The sequence below is a fragment of the Carlito syrichta genome, unplaced genomic scaffold (assembly GCF_000164805.1).
Source record: "Carlito syrichta isolate Samal-C Ts95f unplaced genomic scaffold, Tarsius_syrichta-2.0.1 Scaffold138743, whole genome shotgun sequence".
Classification (NCBI taxonomy): Eukaryota; Metazoa; Chordata; class Mammalia; order Primates; family Tarsiidae; genus Carlito; species Carlito syrichta.
In genome coordinates this window covers 108,849-124,088 of record NW_007082839.1, presented here as the reverse complement: position 1 = coordinate 124,088, position 15,240 = coordinate 108,849, and positions in this window count along the sequence as shown.

Genomic DNA, 15,240 nt, shown 5'->3' with positions numbered 1-15,240 from the left:
CACTCACCTCAGCCTCCCAAAGGCACAGGATTACAGGCTGAGCCACCGAACCCGGCCGATATTCTACTTTTTAAAATTCTTCCTCGCGACCAGGTGCAGTGCTCATGCCTATAATCCCAGCACTTTGGGCAGCTGAGGTAAGAGGACTGCCTGAGTCCGGAGGTTCGAGACCAGCCTGGGCAACTTGGCCATACCTCATCTCTACAATACATTTTTTTTTTAAATTAACTGGGCAGGGTGGCGCATGCCTATAGTTCCAGCTACTTGGAAGACTGAGGTGGAGGGATCGCCTGAGCCCAGCAGGTCAATGCTGCAGTGGCCGTGAGTGTGCCGCTGCACTCCAGTCTGGGTGACAGAGTGAGACTCCAACTCAAAAAAAAAAAATTTCTTCCTCTTAAAATGAAAAAAATCCAAAGAGAATTTTTTATTCTGAAAAGACTCAAAGTTTAAATAGAATTGAATGACTGAAAATTAAATATGGTTTCTAAAGATTATATTTTAAAAATGCAAATGGCAGTACACTAAACAAATCATTGAAGAGTAGAATTATGACATAATTTAATTTTATTCCATCTCGTATTATTATCTAAAATTTTACAAACAGCTTTTGATGCAAAAAGTAAATACTAATTATTTTTAAAGCTATCTATCTAATGAACCTAGTTAATTCACACTAACTATTTGACCATTTTAAAGTTCACAATAATGGTTTGGGTATGCCAGAGACCAGCTCCAGCCGGATTCAGGGTACCCCAAAGGTAGAGACGGCGTCAGCGATTGGGGGGAGAAAGAAAGAGACTGGACTCCGGTCTAGTGCAGAAGTGATGTGTGTGAAAGCCAAAACTGCAGTTTGCGGAAGAATGGGAGCAATGAGCTTCTAAAGTTAGCTTGTGTTCATCCCGGTCTCAGAGTTTTTATGTTTTGAGCTCACAGGAGCTTAATCTGGTTAGTGCTGAGTAGAAAGGGGGAGGAAATGGGGGTCAAATAACTCCCGAATGCATCCTAGTGGTCTCGGGGTCAACGGCCCTTCCTGATCCCTAACGCTCAGTGGGCCTCCATGGCTGGCTCCCAACATGGGTACATAAAGTTAACAGCTCTAACAACCATCTTTAATTTGAAGCATTTTAGTCTTGCAATAATAAATACTTCAATCAACTGATAGAATTAAAACATGAATGATAAGGAAATTTTCCCTTCAAATTGGACTGCTTTCTATGTCTGAATGTGACTATTCAGTTATTGACAGTAAATTCAGATGACAAGCTTTGTTCTCACCACTGATGTTACTGTATTGACGAGAAACCATGAAAACTATGTGATGACAATGTGTAGATCAAAGGTTCAAGGATGCCACAAATAACACTAAAGTGAGCATTTGGCTATTTGGCCTTCCAATGCTCAAAGTCAAAGCAAACTTGAATTACAAATTTGGGGCAAAGCCAAGGCCAACACTCAACTTTGGTGCAGCCCTTGTTATTGTGCTCTGGGAATGTGATACAGGGGAAACTTCCCGGGCAATAGTATCATTTAGATCCCAGTCTTATCTTTGTGTCTGCCTGTTTGATCTTAGGCGAGTTACCCAAGCTCTCGGATTTCAGTTTCCTCATTAATAAAACAGGAACAATAAACACAGAAGACTGAATGAGACTGTGCAGATGAGACCCGAGGTGGAATGGCACGCAGGTTATGATTGAGTACGACACTCAGCACAAGCTCTGTCCTATGGTATGCACTCACTAAATCCTAGTTACTGTAATTCTCATGATCATCACTGTCATTAATATTAGGATCATAGTAATAACTTTAAGGAGTCATGGGAATTGTAGATTACCTATCAGTATCACTTAAAACACTTTGTGCCCATTTAACAAGTGGTAGTTGATACTACCTAGATACCTGTAGAACTTTGAAAAATACTATCCATAAAACCTTAGTTTGTGGATTCAGAACAAATACAATTAGCAGGTGCATACTTAGCTGAAATGGACATGTCACTTCTTTTTACTGATCCAGTGTCCTTGCCGCCTCCCTGTGTGTAAGGGAATTCTGCACCTTGAAAGTCCTGGGGAATCCAGAGCTTACTGCATACCATGGAAACTGAAAATACTTTTTTAAAAAGCTGCTTTTCAGACGGGCATTGTGGCTCACACCTGTAATCCCAGCACTTTGGGAGGTTAAGGTGGGAGGATTGCCTGAGTCTAGGAGTTTGAGACCAGTCTGGGCATCATAGCAAGACCTCATCTCTACAAAAAAATTTAAAAATTAGCTGAGTGTAATGCTGCACACCTGTAGTCCCAGCTACTTGGGAGGCTGAGGCGGAAGGATTGTATGAGTCCAAGAGGTTGAGGCTGCAATGAGCCATGATCATGCCACTGCACTCCAGCCTGGGGAACAGAGGGAGACCCTGACTCATAAATAAATAAATTAAATAAGCTGCTTTCACTGCTTCCCTTGGGCTAAGCTTAAGTACATGCACTAAGCTCAGCCAATAAGACACACTCACCTCAGACACATGTTCATTGCAGCACTGTTCACAACAGTCAAGATATGAATTCAACCTAAGTACTCATCAACAGATGAATGGATTTTTTTTAATGTGATATATGTGTTGTTGTACTGACATCGTGGCGTGTACTCACACAAACCTAGATGGTTCAGCCTACTACACACTGAAGCTATATGGAACAGCCTATTGCTGCTAGTCTACAAACCTGTATAAGCATGTTACCGCACTGAATACCGTAGACAATTGTAAAACAATGATAAGTATCTGTGTATTTAAACATAGACAAGACACAGTAAAAATATGACATTATAATCTTATCACATATTATACGTACAGTCCACCATTGACCAAACATCATTATGGGGCACATGGCTATATTCTCAGAGGATCTCCATTCATCTGGGCACTGTTTCCCAGTACCTGGCGTTGGCCTCTGATTAATTTGGTTTCCAAGTATCTGTGGCTCCTCACAGAGAAACAAAAGGTTATAGTTTGAGACTTAAATCAATTATAGAAAGTAACTATTACATGCTGTGCCTCAAAAGACTTGATCTGCAAATGATTGCATGGCATAAAGGGGGAGTGGCAGTTAGGAGGAGTCATTTTCCATTGAGAAAACCAAAACTGGAATGTTTACTATTTAAAGCTGAGCAAGGAACTCTGGGGAGAAAAATAATAACTCTTTTACATGGCTTTTTATGAAATCTTGGGATGCTTTGACTATCAGGAAAATTTCTCTGTCCCATTTGTTGAAGTAATAAAGTGTGAAGAAACGGTAAATCTGATTAGCCACACTTGTCTATCATTAATCTGCAGTCTGAAAGGAAAGAATATTTAAAACTTCAATCACTGTTGTTTCCTGTGCTTAGTCAGTTAAAGAAAACATATTCTCCAAAGCTGTTCAGAAAACAGTGATGTTCAAGTATCTGAAAAATCACTCAGGAACCCATGTGCCAGTGCCCAAGGCATACGCATTTTTCTGAGTATTGTCAGAAGCAGTTTTCTCTTCACAATGGAAGTTCAGGCTTCTTGCCTGTTTGGGAACCACCTGGTGTTCACAGACCAATGCAGAAATGCAGAAAGCTGTTTCCATGGCAATGAGAGTTTCCTCCTGGCAACTACACCGCCCCTATCACTCATTTTTCTACAGGATCAGCAGTTGAGATAGAATTTCTGCAAAGAGGAGGGATGGTGATACGGTAAGAATTTTGTGTTTTTGCCAAGTACAGCTGCTGCATGTTTATCAGTAGTGGGTTAATCTCCTCTGCTCACATGTGGACAGGTTCACAGAGCCATTAGAATCCAGCCTTCTCACATTCAAAATCATGGCATCAATAGCATTTACTTAACATCTCAGTATATCAGCAGGCATTCCCCCAGATCAAGGGTTGGCAACTACAATCCAAAGGCCAAACTCAACCTGCCACGTATGTTTGTAAGCAAAGTTTTATTGGAAGATAGCCACACCCATGTTATGTATTGTCTATGAATGCTTTTGTATTCCAGTGACAGATCTGACTAGTTGACAGGAGAGACAGAGACCGGGTGGCCCACAAGCCTAAAAAACATTGACTGTCTGACTCTTTAGAGATCAAGTTCAAAGCTTGCCAACTCCTGTCCTAGATGCTGTGGAGCCAAAATCTGGTAAAGGAGACTGCAAAATAATAAAAGTAGGTACGGTGTGCTATAGAAGACAAAGAAAACTGAATGAATGCTACTAAGAATTCACAAGGACCTAACTGAAGAATCTCTAGAAAAGGTGAGACTGGAAAGAGAGAAATCCTTAGGACACATAAATCTAGAGGGTTGGGGAGGCATTCTAGGTAAGAATTGGAGAGCAATAGAGGATGGTGTAGGGAATGCTATCCAGCATCCTGACACATAAGAAGCCCGTTCATGCTGGAAAGGACCATGCAGGTTTGAGATGATACCCTCATTATAAGCACAAATTCCCAGTAGCAGGAGGAGAGGGGGGCTGTGAACAGCAGGAGGTAAATTTGAGGCCCAAGATATGCAGGCTCTTGAATATCAAGCAGAGGAAATGACCTTATACTTTAGAGAATGAGCAGCCACTAAACTGGAAACTGATCTGATGAAAGCATCGTGTAAGGCAAAACCCAAAAATCAAACAAAGAATGGAGTACAAAGAGAAGATGGGGAGAGAGAAGGAGACCAGATTATTAATATCATTCATCCATATAGTCTTGTTGTGTGCCAGATACTACTTTGTGCACCTGACATGAATCAATTCAGTTAATCCTCCTAACAACCCTATGAGGTGAGTACTACTAGGACAGCCACTTTGTGGATGAGAAATCTGTAACAAAAAAGATTAAGCAACTTGGTCAAAGAAATCTGCAGAACCAAGATTTAAATCTAGACATTCCAACTCCAGAGCCCACTCTTGTCATTAATCTGGTAATCAGTTACAAGATTATTCAAAGAACATAAAACTGACATGATAAGAATTCAACTAGAATTCAACTTGTTGCAATGATACACACAAGGTGCTCCCTAAATGTATTTGATGAGTCAAAGATGAATGAAAGAAAAGAAGAAAAAGGAAATAGCAGATATAAAGAGCATTGGAGAGGAAAAACATCAGTGGCGTTCAGGGTCTAATATAAAAGATTTGGCCGGGCCCAGTGGCTCAGCCTGTAATCCCAGCACTGTGGGAGGCCAAGGCAAGAGGATTGCCTGAGCTCAGGGGTTCCAGACCAGCCTGGGCAACTTGGTGAGACTCTGTCTCTACAAAAAAAATCAAAAAATAAGCCAGGCATGGAAAAAAATAAAACACAAAAACATTAGTTGATCATTTGATCAGGAGGAACAAACTCCAAGTGTATTACAAGGATCCTGCCTTCACAAAAAAAACGATAAAGGATTCAAAGGAGCAGGAGACATCAAAGATAATTCAAATAGTTCCCTTTAAGATAGCCAGGAGAATAATGGAATTCACACACACACACACACACACACACACACACACACACACACACACACACACAAATAAGGGGGAAAGTCAGCTCTGGGGATAAGGTTTGAGATTAAACAGATGATGGATTTGATGAGATGGCAGAGCACCCAAGTGGAAACACCCAACAAGCCCTTGGGGTGGTAAAACCAGCACCCAGGAGGGAGCCAGAGTCAGAACAACAGAGCTGGTGGCTGGGCTGCCTAGAAGGAATGGAGGTGACAGGGTGTCTCTCTCACAGGGAAGGGAAAAATGAAGCTATCTTCCCTTGAGACATGCATAATAAATTATACAAAGAAAAGCATTAGATGGCAGCAAGGTTAATGAAAAGAACATAGGCTGGCTCTGGAAGAAATTGGGGAAAGGGAGAATATTCATTTATGGAGAGCTTGCTGCATGCCAGGTGCTCTGACATCACATTTCATGATCGCACTGAGACTGAGACAAGCTGGTGAAGCACCTCTTGAGTAGAGGAAGCAGGGCTAAAGAGGATAAACAACTTATGGAAGGACACAGCTCAAACATCACAGAGTGAGGACTGAAGCCCATGCTCTTAATACAGCCCCCACTACAAAAGAGTCCCTCCAGGGGTTTCCTGAAGTTTCCTCAGACCTTCAAAACCGTTGAGTACTCTGCCTGATTCTGCAAACTGCTCCATGAACCTGGTATCACCTTCCAAGAAAAATCATTAGTCACTGCTTACAGAGCTACCCCTCCATGGGGTGTTATCATGAAACAGCTAATTTCAGACATTGACCAGTGGCTCTGGAACTTTTGGATGGATATACTAAAACCTTCCTAACCCTTTGAAAATTCCCCGCAATAGCTTCGTCCCGTTGTTCTGGTTTCTGTCAAAGCGGCCCCTCCCTGACATATGGCTGATGTCTGGGCTGCCTAGAAGTAATGGAGGTAACAGGGTGTCTCTCTCACCGTCTCTCTATGCAGAATTGGAACCTAGAAAACTGGGAGTCCCAGGAATCTCTCCCCAAATCCTCAGTGTTTTTTAAAAAGGTGTGTAATAATTTATTTGTAATGCAGCATTACTCACAATAGTAAAAACATAGAACCAACCATGCTGCTTATCAAAAGTGAACTGGGTTTAAAAAATGTGGTACATATACACGATGGAATTACACAGCCATAAAGAAGGGCAAATTATGAACTTGCAGCAACTTGGATGGATTTAGAGTCTATAAAACTCAGTGATAGCCAGGCTCAGTGGCTCAGACTGTAATCCCGCGCCTTGGGAGGCTGAGGTGAGTGGATTGCCTGAGCCCGTGGGTTCGAGACCCACCTGGGCAACTTGCTGAGACCTCATCTCTACAATAAATCAAAAAATTAGCCGGGCGTGGTAGCGCGCACCTGTAGTTCCAGCTACTTGGAAGGCTGAGGCGGAAGGATTGCCGGAGCCCAGCAAGTCGAGGCTGCGGTGGCCAGGAGCGCCCAATGCACTCTAGTCTGGGCAACAGAGTGAGACTCCAACTCAAAAAAAAAAAAAACCTCAGTGATCTGTTACAGAAACAAAGAACTGAGTATCACATGTTCTCACTCACAGGCGGACCCTGAACAATTATTGTAATACTATAAGACAGGAATTGACAGTTGTGGGAAACCACCAGGAGAGGGAGGAGTAGGGGACACTTCTTCAATAAGGGTACTTGATCTCAAACCAGGTGAAGTGGGGGCCAAAATGAAACCCAAACTTTACCTGTACAACGACCATTTGTATACCTAATCCTGAATTGTAGCCGTCTTTAAAATAAAAAAAATTTTTAACCATATAAAAAATAAAAATAACAAAGCTGTAATGAGTTGGTTTGCATTTAAAATATGAACAAAACATAATACTAAGTTCAATAAAGACCAAAGGGGAAAAACATGCAAAAGGAATGATCTGTGTCTTAACTTACACTCTGTCTTCATTGGCTTTGTGTACCTCAAGTATATAAACAAAGCTTGTGTTTAAATTCCACATTAGAAGTACTTTGTAATTACATGAATTCCCTTAAATGTACCTGTTCTAATTCATTCTTATTTCTCATATCAGACAGCCAATCTCACAGATTTTCTGGGGAAATAATTTCTTCTTTGACACATTCTCATTGTGTAGTGGAGTCACATCAACTTGTTGGACATCCCAAATAAATAAATGTCTTCATGAAAATACTATTATTAACAAAGCTAAGAAAATAATTAAGGAAAACCTATCCTTAATTGGGACTGGACGAAAGGTCTGAATACCTAGCAATGAAGTACTGTGTCTGCAGACACTCATATTAACAATCATAGTATGCAGGCTATTCTTCTGACAGCAAATGAAACCAGGGAATAGAAAATATTTTGAACAAGCAGCTTAGTGGTTCAGATGCAGAGCAAGTCTCCAATTTCTCTTAAAATCTGAGACCTTTGCATGCTGTGGGCAAATGGATTCGAGCTATGCTAAATTGCAAAGAGCATCTGGTTTGGCATTTTTTGAACCTCATTACCCTCCATGAGAAACAGACCTAGCAGGAAGCAAAAGCCTTTTACATCCCTGCATCAGGAGAGACGATTCTGCTATATGGAAGACATGACTGCTAGCCTCAGTGTTAGAGGCCTCTCAGCATGACACTTAAGAATATTAATCCATTTCCTATTGGTCACGATAGTTCTTGCTGTTTAACAGTAGCTGCACTAAGTTAACTAGGTGAATAGGGGGCCAGGAAAGGGACAATCGACTGAGAACAACATCATGGATGCAGCCATGAGTTGATGGTGCAAGACACATGTCTGTGCCAAAAATCCACCTGGAAATATCCAAGCCTTCAAACCCATGCTGATTCCATAATATGGACTCGAGTTTCCAAGCCTCTCTCCATCTTTGAAAAGGGAGATAGTAATTTTGTGAGCTGTCAAGACCCTCCTTCTTTTCCTAATGGTTGCTTCAAGTCTGAAGCCAAGCATCCACCAGATGTAACTCTGTTCTTTACTTAAGACAGTTCCAAATCCTCCCACTGGGGTGACTTTCTCTGGCACCCCTAGGTGGAGTCACAATATACTTTCATCCAGGTTCCTGCAGCGTTATGTAATCTACAAGTTCTCCTATGGTTCTACCAGCATCTACCAACATGTCTTCACTTCTAGATTGTGAGTGCCTTAGGACATGCACCCATATCCTCTTTTCCCTACGGTGCACAGGGAGGGGGCACCTTTCCAGGCATTCTCCAAGCCCCAGACCAACAGTCACTCTCACATCCTCTGGGAGGTGAAAGTGTCCTCCAAAATTTATGTCCCCTCTGGACCTCAGAATGTGACCTTATTTGGAAACAAGGTTTTTACAGATGTAGTTAATACAAGGATTGAAATGAGATCATTCTAGGTTACAGTGGGCCCTAATTCTAATGACAGCATCCGTATAAGAGACAGAAAAGGACAGACAGAGACACCCAGAGAAAAAATCCAGGTGTTTACAGAGGCAGATATTGATGCTGCCACACGCCAGAAAACACCAGAAGCAACCAAGGCTGGAAGAAGCAAAAAAGGGTTCTCTCCAAGGGCTTTTGGAGGATGCACAACTCTATCGACACCTTTATTTTGTACTTCTAGCCTCCAGAACTGCGAGAGAATAAATTTCTATTGTTTTAAGCCACCCTCTCGTAGTCGTTCGCTATAGCAGCCTTAGGATGTCAATATACTTCCTGTGTCTGGAAACTGACTTCCTGCCCAGCCACATGGGTTTAGGTTCTGGGTAGCCATATTGGGATCATATGATTCTACTCCCTGCAGTCCCAGCCCTATACTTTCATCCAGGATCCTGTAGCGTTGTGTAATGGACTAGTTCTCTCGCTGTTCTACCGGCATCTACCAACATGTCTTCATTTTTAGTCTGTAAGCACTTTAAGGCAGCCACCTATATCCTCTCTATCCAATAAAGTACACAGGCAAGGGACACCTTTCCAGGCATTCTCCACACCACTGACCAACAGTCACTCTCCCCTCCCATAGGGAATTGGGTGGTGCTGGGCACAGACCTAAGTGGCGACAGCGGCATTCCTTCCCTGGGAGTTTGGGGGACAGTGAAAGAAAAGCATTCTTTTCCCAGTTTTCTACCCCAGTCATAAAACCATCTCATAAACACCCTCCTTGACATCCTGCCAACATTCCACTTCTCATCACTCAGCATCCCTTACTTTTCTCTGTAGCCCTCATCTCGACCTGACTTTATATTGTTTGTGTCCTTTTTTCCTTTTTGCTTCTCTGATCTCTACACAGGAGTGGAGTCTCCATGAGAGCAGGGACTTGGTCTGCCTAGTTTACTACTGTGCTTCCTGCACCTAGAACTTGACCTCACACATGGTCGCTCTGAGGCAAGACAGACGGAGCTGACCAGAAAAAGGATATCAAGGCACGAGATGAAGAGCAGAGTTCCAGTGTCCTCTTTCAATCCTTCCTGAGGCCTGGCCTATTTCTGCCTTTGGCTTCTGATGAAATGGACTCTTCTAAACTCAAGCTACTTCCAGTTGGTTTATGTTTTTGCCCAATAAGCCAAAAGAGGCCAAACACATATGATACTTAGTAGAAACTCCAACATCTTAGAGGATTAAATAAGAGAATGAAAAACTGAATAAATAAATATATAAATTAACGAATTGATATAACATCTGAGTTAGTCTTACAAGTAATTAACATGATTTGAAAATTATAACACATACTACCTGCTACCCTCTGAATTTATCTTTCTACTGCCAACTTAAGTGTCTGAAATTCCATCACTATAGATTTTAGGAACACCCCATCCCATATAAATCTTCCTGGAAAAAGGAGAACTTTAGCCAGGAGCTGTTTTAACAGATCTTAGAGAGCTAGACTCTCCTGAATAATGTATAAACTAGTCACTTTGTTGAAGAACAAAAGGAGGAATCACAGACATGGCAAGTGGGAAAACAGCAAAGATTATTTTCAATCACTTCTCTGTTTATCAAGGAGCTGGTCTTATACTCCTGGGGAATTATGGGTTTTATTGCCTTTGGAAGATTGATGACTTTGACAGCCTCTCTGGACCTATGCCTTTTACCATGTGACTCTGAATTTTCAGAAGATTTGACCTGTTTTCTCACTGCCTAAATCTGAGCTATCTTCGGTCTACTTTGGGCAAAAATATGTGGCAAAAGAAACATTGTGGGGGGGAACAGCTGCCTCTGTCCCAGCCTCCTCCCTCGTCCTGTCCTGCCTCCTCCTTGCTAGCACTGTCATATCTAGGGCAAGAGGTGAACATGGGGATCGTGTGGATAGGGCGCGGGTGGGATTCTTCTAGAGAATGTGGTGACCAGTCTGTCCGCCGTGGGTGAGAGCTATTAGAGAATGAGGCATCCATTATCCGGAAAGGTCTCCACCTGCCCAGGTCTCAGGAGATCCTTGTGATTCTACTGCTTCTTGGAAGCCCACCACTTCCATGAAAACAAGACCCGCTCACCCTGCTGGAGACTGAGACATGTGACCCCATGTCCCCCACATTGCCACCTTGGCTGCAGCTGACCAGTTGACAAGTGAGTGAGGCCATCCTAGACCAGCCACCCCCAGCTGACCTGCTGACTATTCACAGATGCACAACAGAATCCAGCCAAGCTAAGGCCAAGCTGACCATACTCATGAGTAAACAGATAATTATTGTTCTAATCCCCTGAGTTTTTGCGTGGCTTTTTGCACAGCAATAGCTCAAGGATAAACTGAAAATCCCAAATCTGAGAATATGCTATTTTCCAAAACCATCTGAAAGTCTTGGATTCTGATCGTATCGTCTTTCAGAGAATTTGTTCTTGTAGTTTGTTAGGTTTTCCAGGTTGGCCCCAGCTTCTACTGACACCTCACAGCGTCTCCAAGTGTGTCAGTGTTCACAAGGAGCCTGCCTTTAGAATTTTCTTACAGAATGATGGGAGAGCATCTCTTTTTCCTACAAGTCCAGCCTCATGGTCTGGAATCTCACCTTCTCCACTCCTCCCACTCACACGGACACTGACCCTTGGACCTGCACAGACAAGAGTTGAGGGTTCTAGAAACAGGTACAAGGAGCTGCAAATGGAGCAGACGTCAGTGAGAAACTGAACAGGAGGATGGAGCTATGGCCAAAATTGGGCAGGCCTGAGCATGGGGCATGATGAGAAATCTCAGTAGAAACTGGAAGAACAAAGGGGTGAAAGTTGGACGCATGGGGAGTGAAAAGTAACCATGAGATACCGTTTGACTCCCTTCTTTCTCGTTTCTTTCACCACTGAGTCCGAAAAAGAAGAAAAAGATAGACACGGGGACAAACAACACATCTTCCATGTTTGCCTCTTTCCTGCACCTATTTGCTGGGGCAGGATGAGTAGTTGGGAAAGATGTGGGCGGGGGAACAGTTGCCTCTGCTCCCAGCCTCCTCTCTCGTCCTGTCCTGCCTCCTCCTTGCTAGCACTGTCATATCTAGGGCAAGAGGTGAACACGGGGATCGTGTGGGTGTGGCGTAGGTGGGATTCTTCTAGAGAACGTGGTGACCAGTCTGTCCGCCATGGGTGAGAGCTATTAGAGAATGAGGCATCCATGGGCGGAGACGTCTCCACCTTTCTCACCAATGAGGACTGATACCCCCTGGAGGGTCCCAGTTGGTGTGTGTCACCTGATGAAAACAGTGCAGGGCACCATGTGGCAAGCAGAAGGATCTTTTTCTTTCTTTTTTTTAAGGTAAGAACTGAATCTGCAATTATTGCCAATAGCCTATTCTAATAAATATCCTGGTGGGATAATTTTTTACAATACTGTGTGATTTTTCTCCCTGTATTTCACTTTGGATCCCTTTGAATGGCCGAGGGACAGGCCGACTTTATGGTTACAGATGCCAAGCAGATGTGGCTTGCAAAGGCAACCAATGTTTTCCTGAAGCTTCAGCCATTTAAAAGATTGTGTTTCCCACAAACCCTGGAAGTAAAAAGGAAATGAAAGACAAGGGAAAAAGAAAAAGAGAAAGAAGGAAGAGAGAAGAAAGAAGGCTATTGACAATGATTGCAGATTCAGTTCTTACCTAAAAAAAAAAAGAAAGAAAGAGAGTCAGAGAGAGGTGCGGTGACTCAAGCCTATAATCCCAGCAATTTGGGAGGTCAAGGCGAGAGGATTGCCTGAGCCCACGGGTTCAAGACCAGCCTGGGCAACATGGTGAGATCTCATCTCTACAATAAGTCAAAAAATTAGCCAGGCATGGTAGCGGGCACCTGTAGTTCCAACTACTTGGAAGACTGAGGCAGAAGGATCGCTGGAGCCCAGCAGGTCGAGGCTGCAGTGGCTGGGAGCATGCCTGGATGATGGAGTGAGACTCCAACTCAAAAAGAAAAAAAGTCATCTTGTAGTGACTAAAATATGAATGGGAACACACATCAGCCTTCAGCTGAGCTCACGTGCCCTAGTGGGCCTGTGGCCATTCCCAGACTCACAGTGTGTCTCTGGAGCTCAGGGTTCACATTGCTGTAGAAGTCAGTGGGATGGTGACTCCTCTCTATCAGCCTGATTTCAATTTGGGCATTAAAAATAGAAAACTACCTTTCACATGTCATTGAATCTCTTCAGGAGAGGATGAGGATGTGGCTGGCAACTCAGGATACACAGTGGCATTGCTTTTCTTTCCCAGATCTTCCTGAAGGGCAACTAAAGTTGTGTCTATAGTATAACAAACACTTCAAAGGTGAGGGAGAAGTGGTAGATTTGTGGCTCAACTTTTGGTCAATAGAAATCCTAGACTGAGGGGTGGAGCTTAAGATGGCAACCAGACAGGTCGGACTGTGAGAGTCTCCACTAAAGTGTGTCCATAAATACTCTCTGCGTGAGTAGGCGTGTGCTGGTGGGAGAGTGAAAGTCCGTCTGAGGGGAGACTTGGGTTCATGCACCCGGGGACCCCCACTGAGGGCGACTGCAAGTCCCCACTGCCCTGAGTTTGGAGAGCAGGCACGCAAGATCGTTTGCAGGATGCTGCTGAGAAGAGCCTGTCAAATCCAGCTGATTCTCATCACCTGACACCTGGCCCACACCATCACCTGTTATAGAGGATCAGCTGGAGTCCCGGATCTGATCAGTGGAGAGAGAGGATCAGGGAGAGCTAGAGAGGTGCCCCATGCCCAATGAGGAGACATCAACCAACCATTTTCTCTGTCCCAGACCAGGCAGCCACCTGCATTGCCCCACCCAGCTCCACCCAGTACTGCCCAGCCTCCAACTTGGGACCTAAAGTAATCTTATCAAACTGGGAGAGACAGAAGCCCCTCCCTCATACTCAATCAGACACAGGCAGGTCAATTCTGAGTGGCAGACTTGACAGGCAGCAAGCAGGATGAGTCCAGATCTGATCCACCCTCCTTCCAAAGTAGGCCCTGGAGCATCTGACCCAAGCTGCCAGTAACCCTATCTGCCTGTGCTGTGAGCAGAGGGGAAGGGCTAGAGATCAGAGCTGAAAAAACACTGGACTTGCAGGAACGGCCTCAGAGCAAGTTTGGTTCCTTGTTTTTATTTTTTTTTAATTTCATTTTTTGTCTGTTTGTTTCACTCATTTTTGTTTGTTTTTTGTTTTAGTTTTTTTCTCTTTCTTTCTGTTTTTGATAACGTTTTTGTACTTGCTTTGTTTCTGTTATTTTACTGATTTTTTTCTATTCTTTAGACTTCCTGTTTGTGTATGGGAAGAGTACATCAATAAGCAGGTTTTTGTTGGACTGTGTGTTTGTATGATTATCTGTGTGTTTTAGGAGTTTTTTTACTCTTTTCTGTCTTTGTGTCTCTTTTCATTTGTTAGTTGGTACATCTGTCTGTTTTCCCTCTTTCTCTACTCTCTCTCCACCTTTCTCTTGCCCCCCCCTTCCTTTTTCCATTTTATTACTTTTTCTTACCTCATTTAGCTTCCAGGGAGCAAACCTATACCCCCACTGCATGGACAGATTGTAGGGCAGTGGGAAATTGGTTCCAAGGTGCCCATACACCTGTTAGCGGATACTGGGATCTGCAGATAGAGTTTGAATCACAGCTCCCCATCAATTAAATCTCAAAACTGTGAAAAATACAGCCCCCAACCCACAGACCAGCTTCATAATTGAACAAAGCCAGAGGATCCACATAAGGAATAATAGGAGACTGAGCAAACAGAAGTAAAAGCAACCCCACCATCCCTGAACAACAGAATTAAAGAAGAGGGGGAAAAAAGATGGGGGGAGGAAAATCTGCACAAATGAAGATAAATCAGAAGAATGTGGGTCTGATACAGACCCCTGGGAGGTCAGACATTGAGAAAACAGACTTCAGAATGCAAACAATGAAGAGCCCCCAGAATGACTAGTCTCAACCTATGAACCCAGATATCAAGACACCAATAGAGAGAATTTAAAAAATTGAGGAGAGACAAGAGGAAAATAGGAAGGAGTTGATAAATGAGACAACACCAGTAAAGAATACTCTGAAGGAAATAAATAACAAACTTATAAGCATGGAAATCAGAGTTAGCCAAGCAGAAGAAAGAATCTCAGAGCTTGAGGACAAAAATATGGAACTAGTCCAAACTGTCAAAAACATAGAAAAGAAGTTTAAAAAGACAGAACAAAACCTTCAAGAGATGAGTGATTATTTCAAGAGGCTGAACCTAAGAATAATTGGACTTCCTGAGGCAGAAAGGGAGACAGAGACCACCCTAGAACAAACATTCCATGAAATTATTCAAGAAAACTTCATTCATCTCATCAGTGACATGACCTTTCAAACACAAGAGATTCAGGGAACC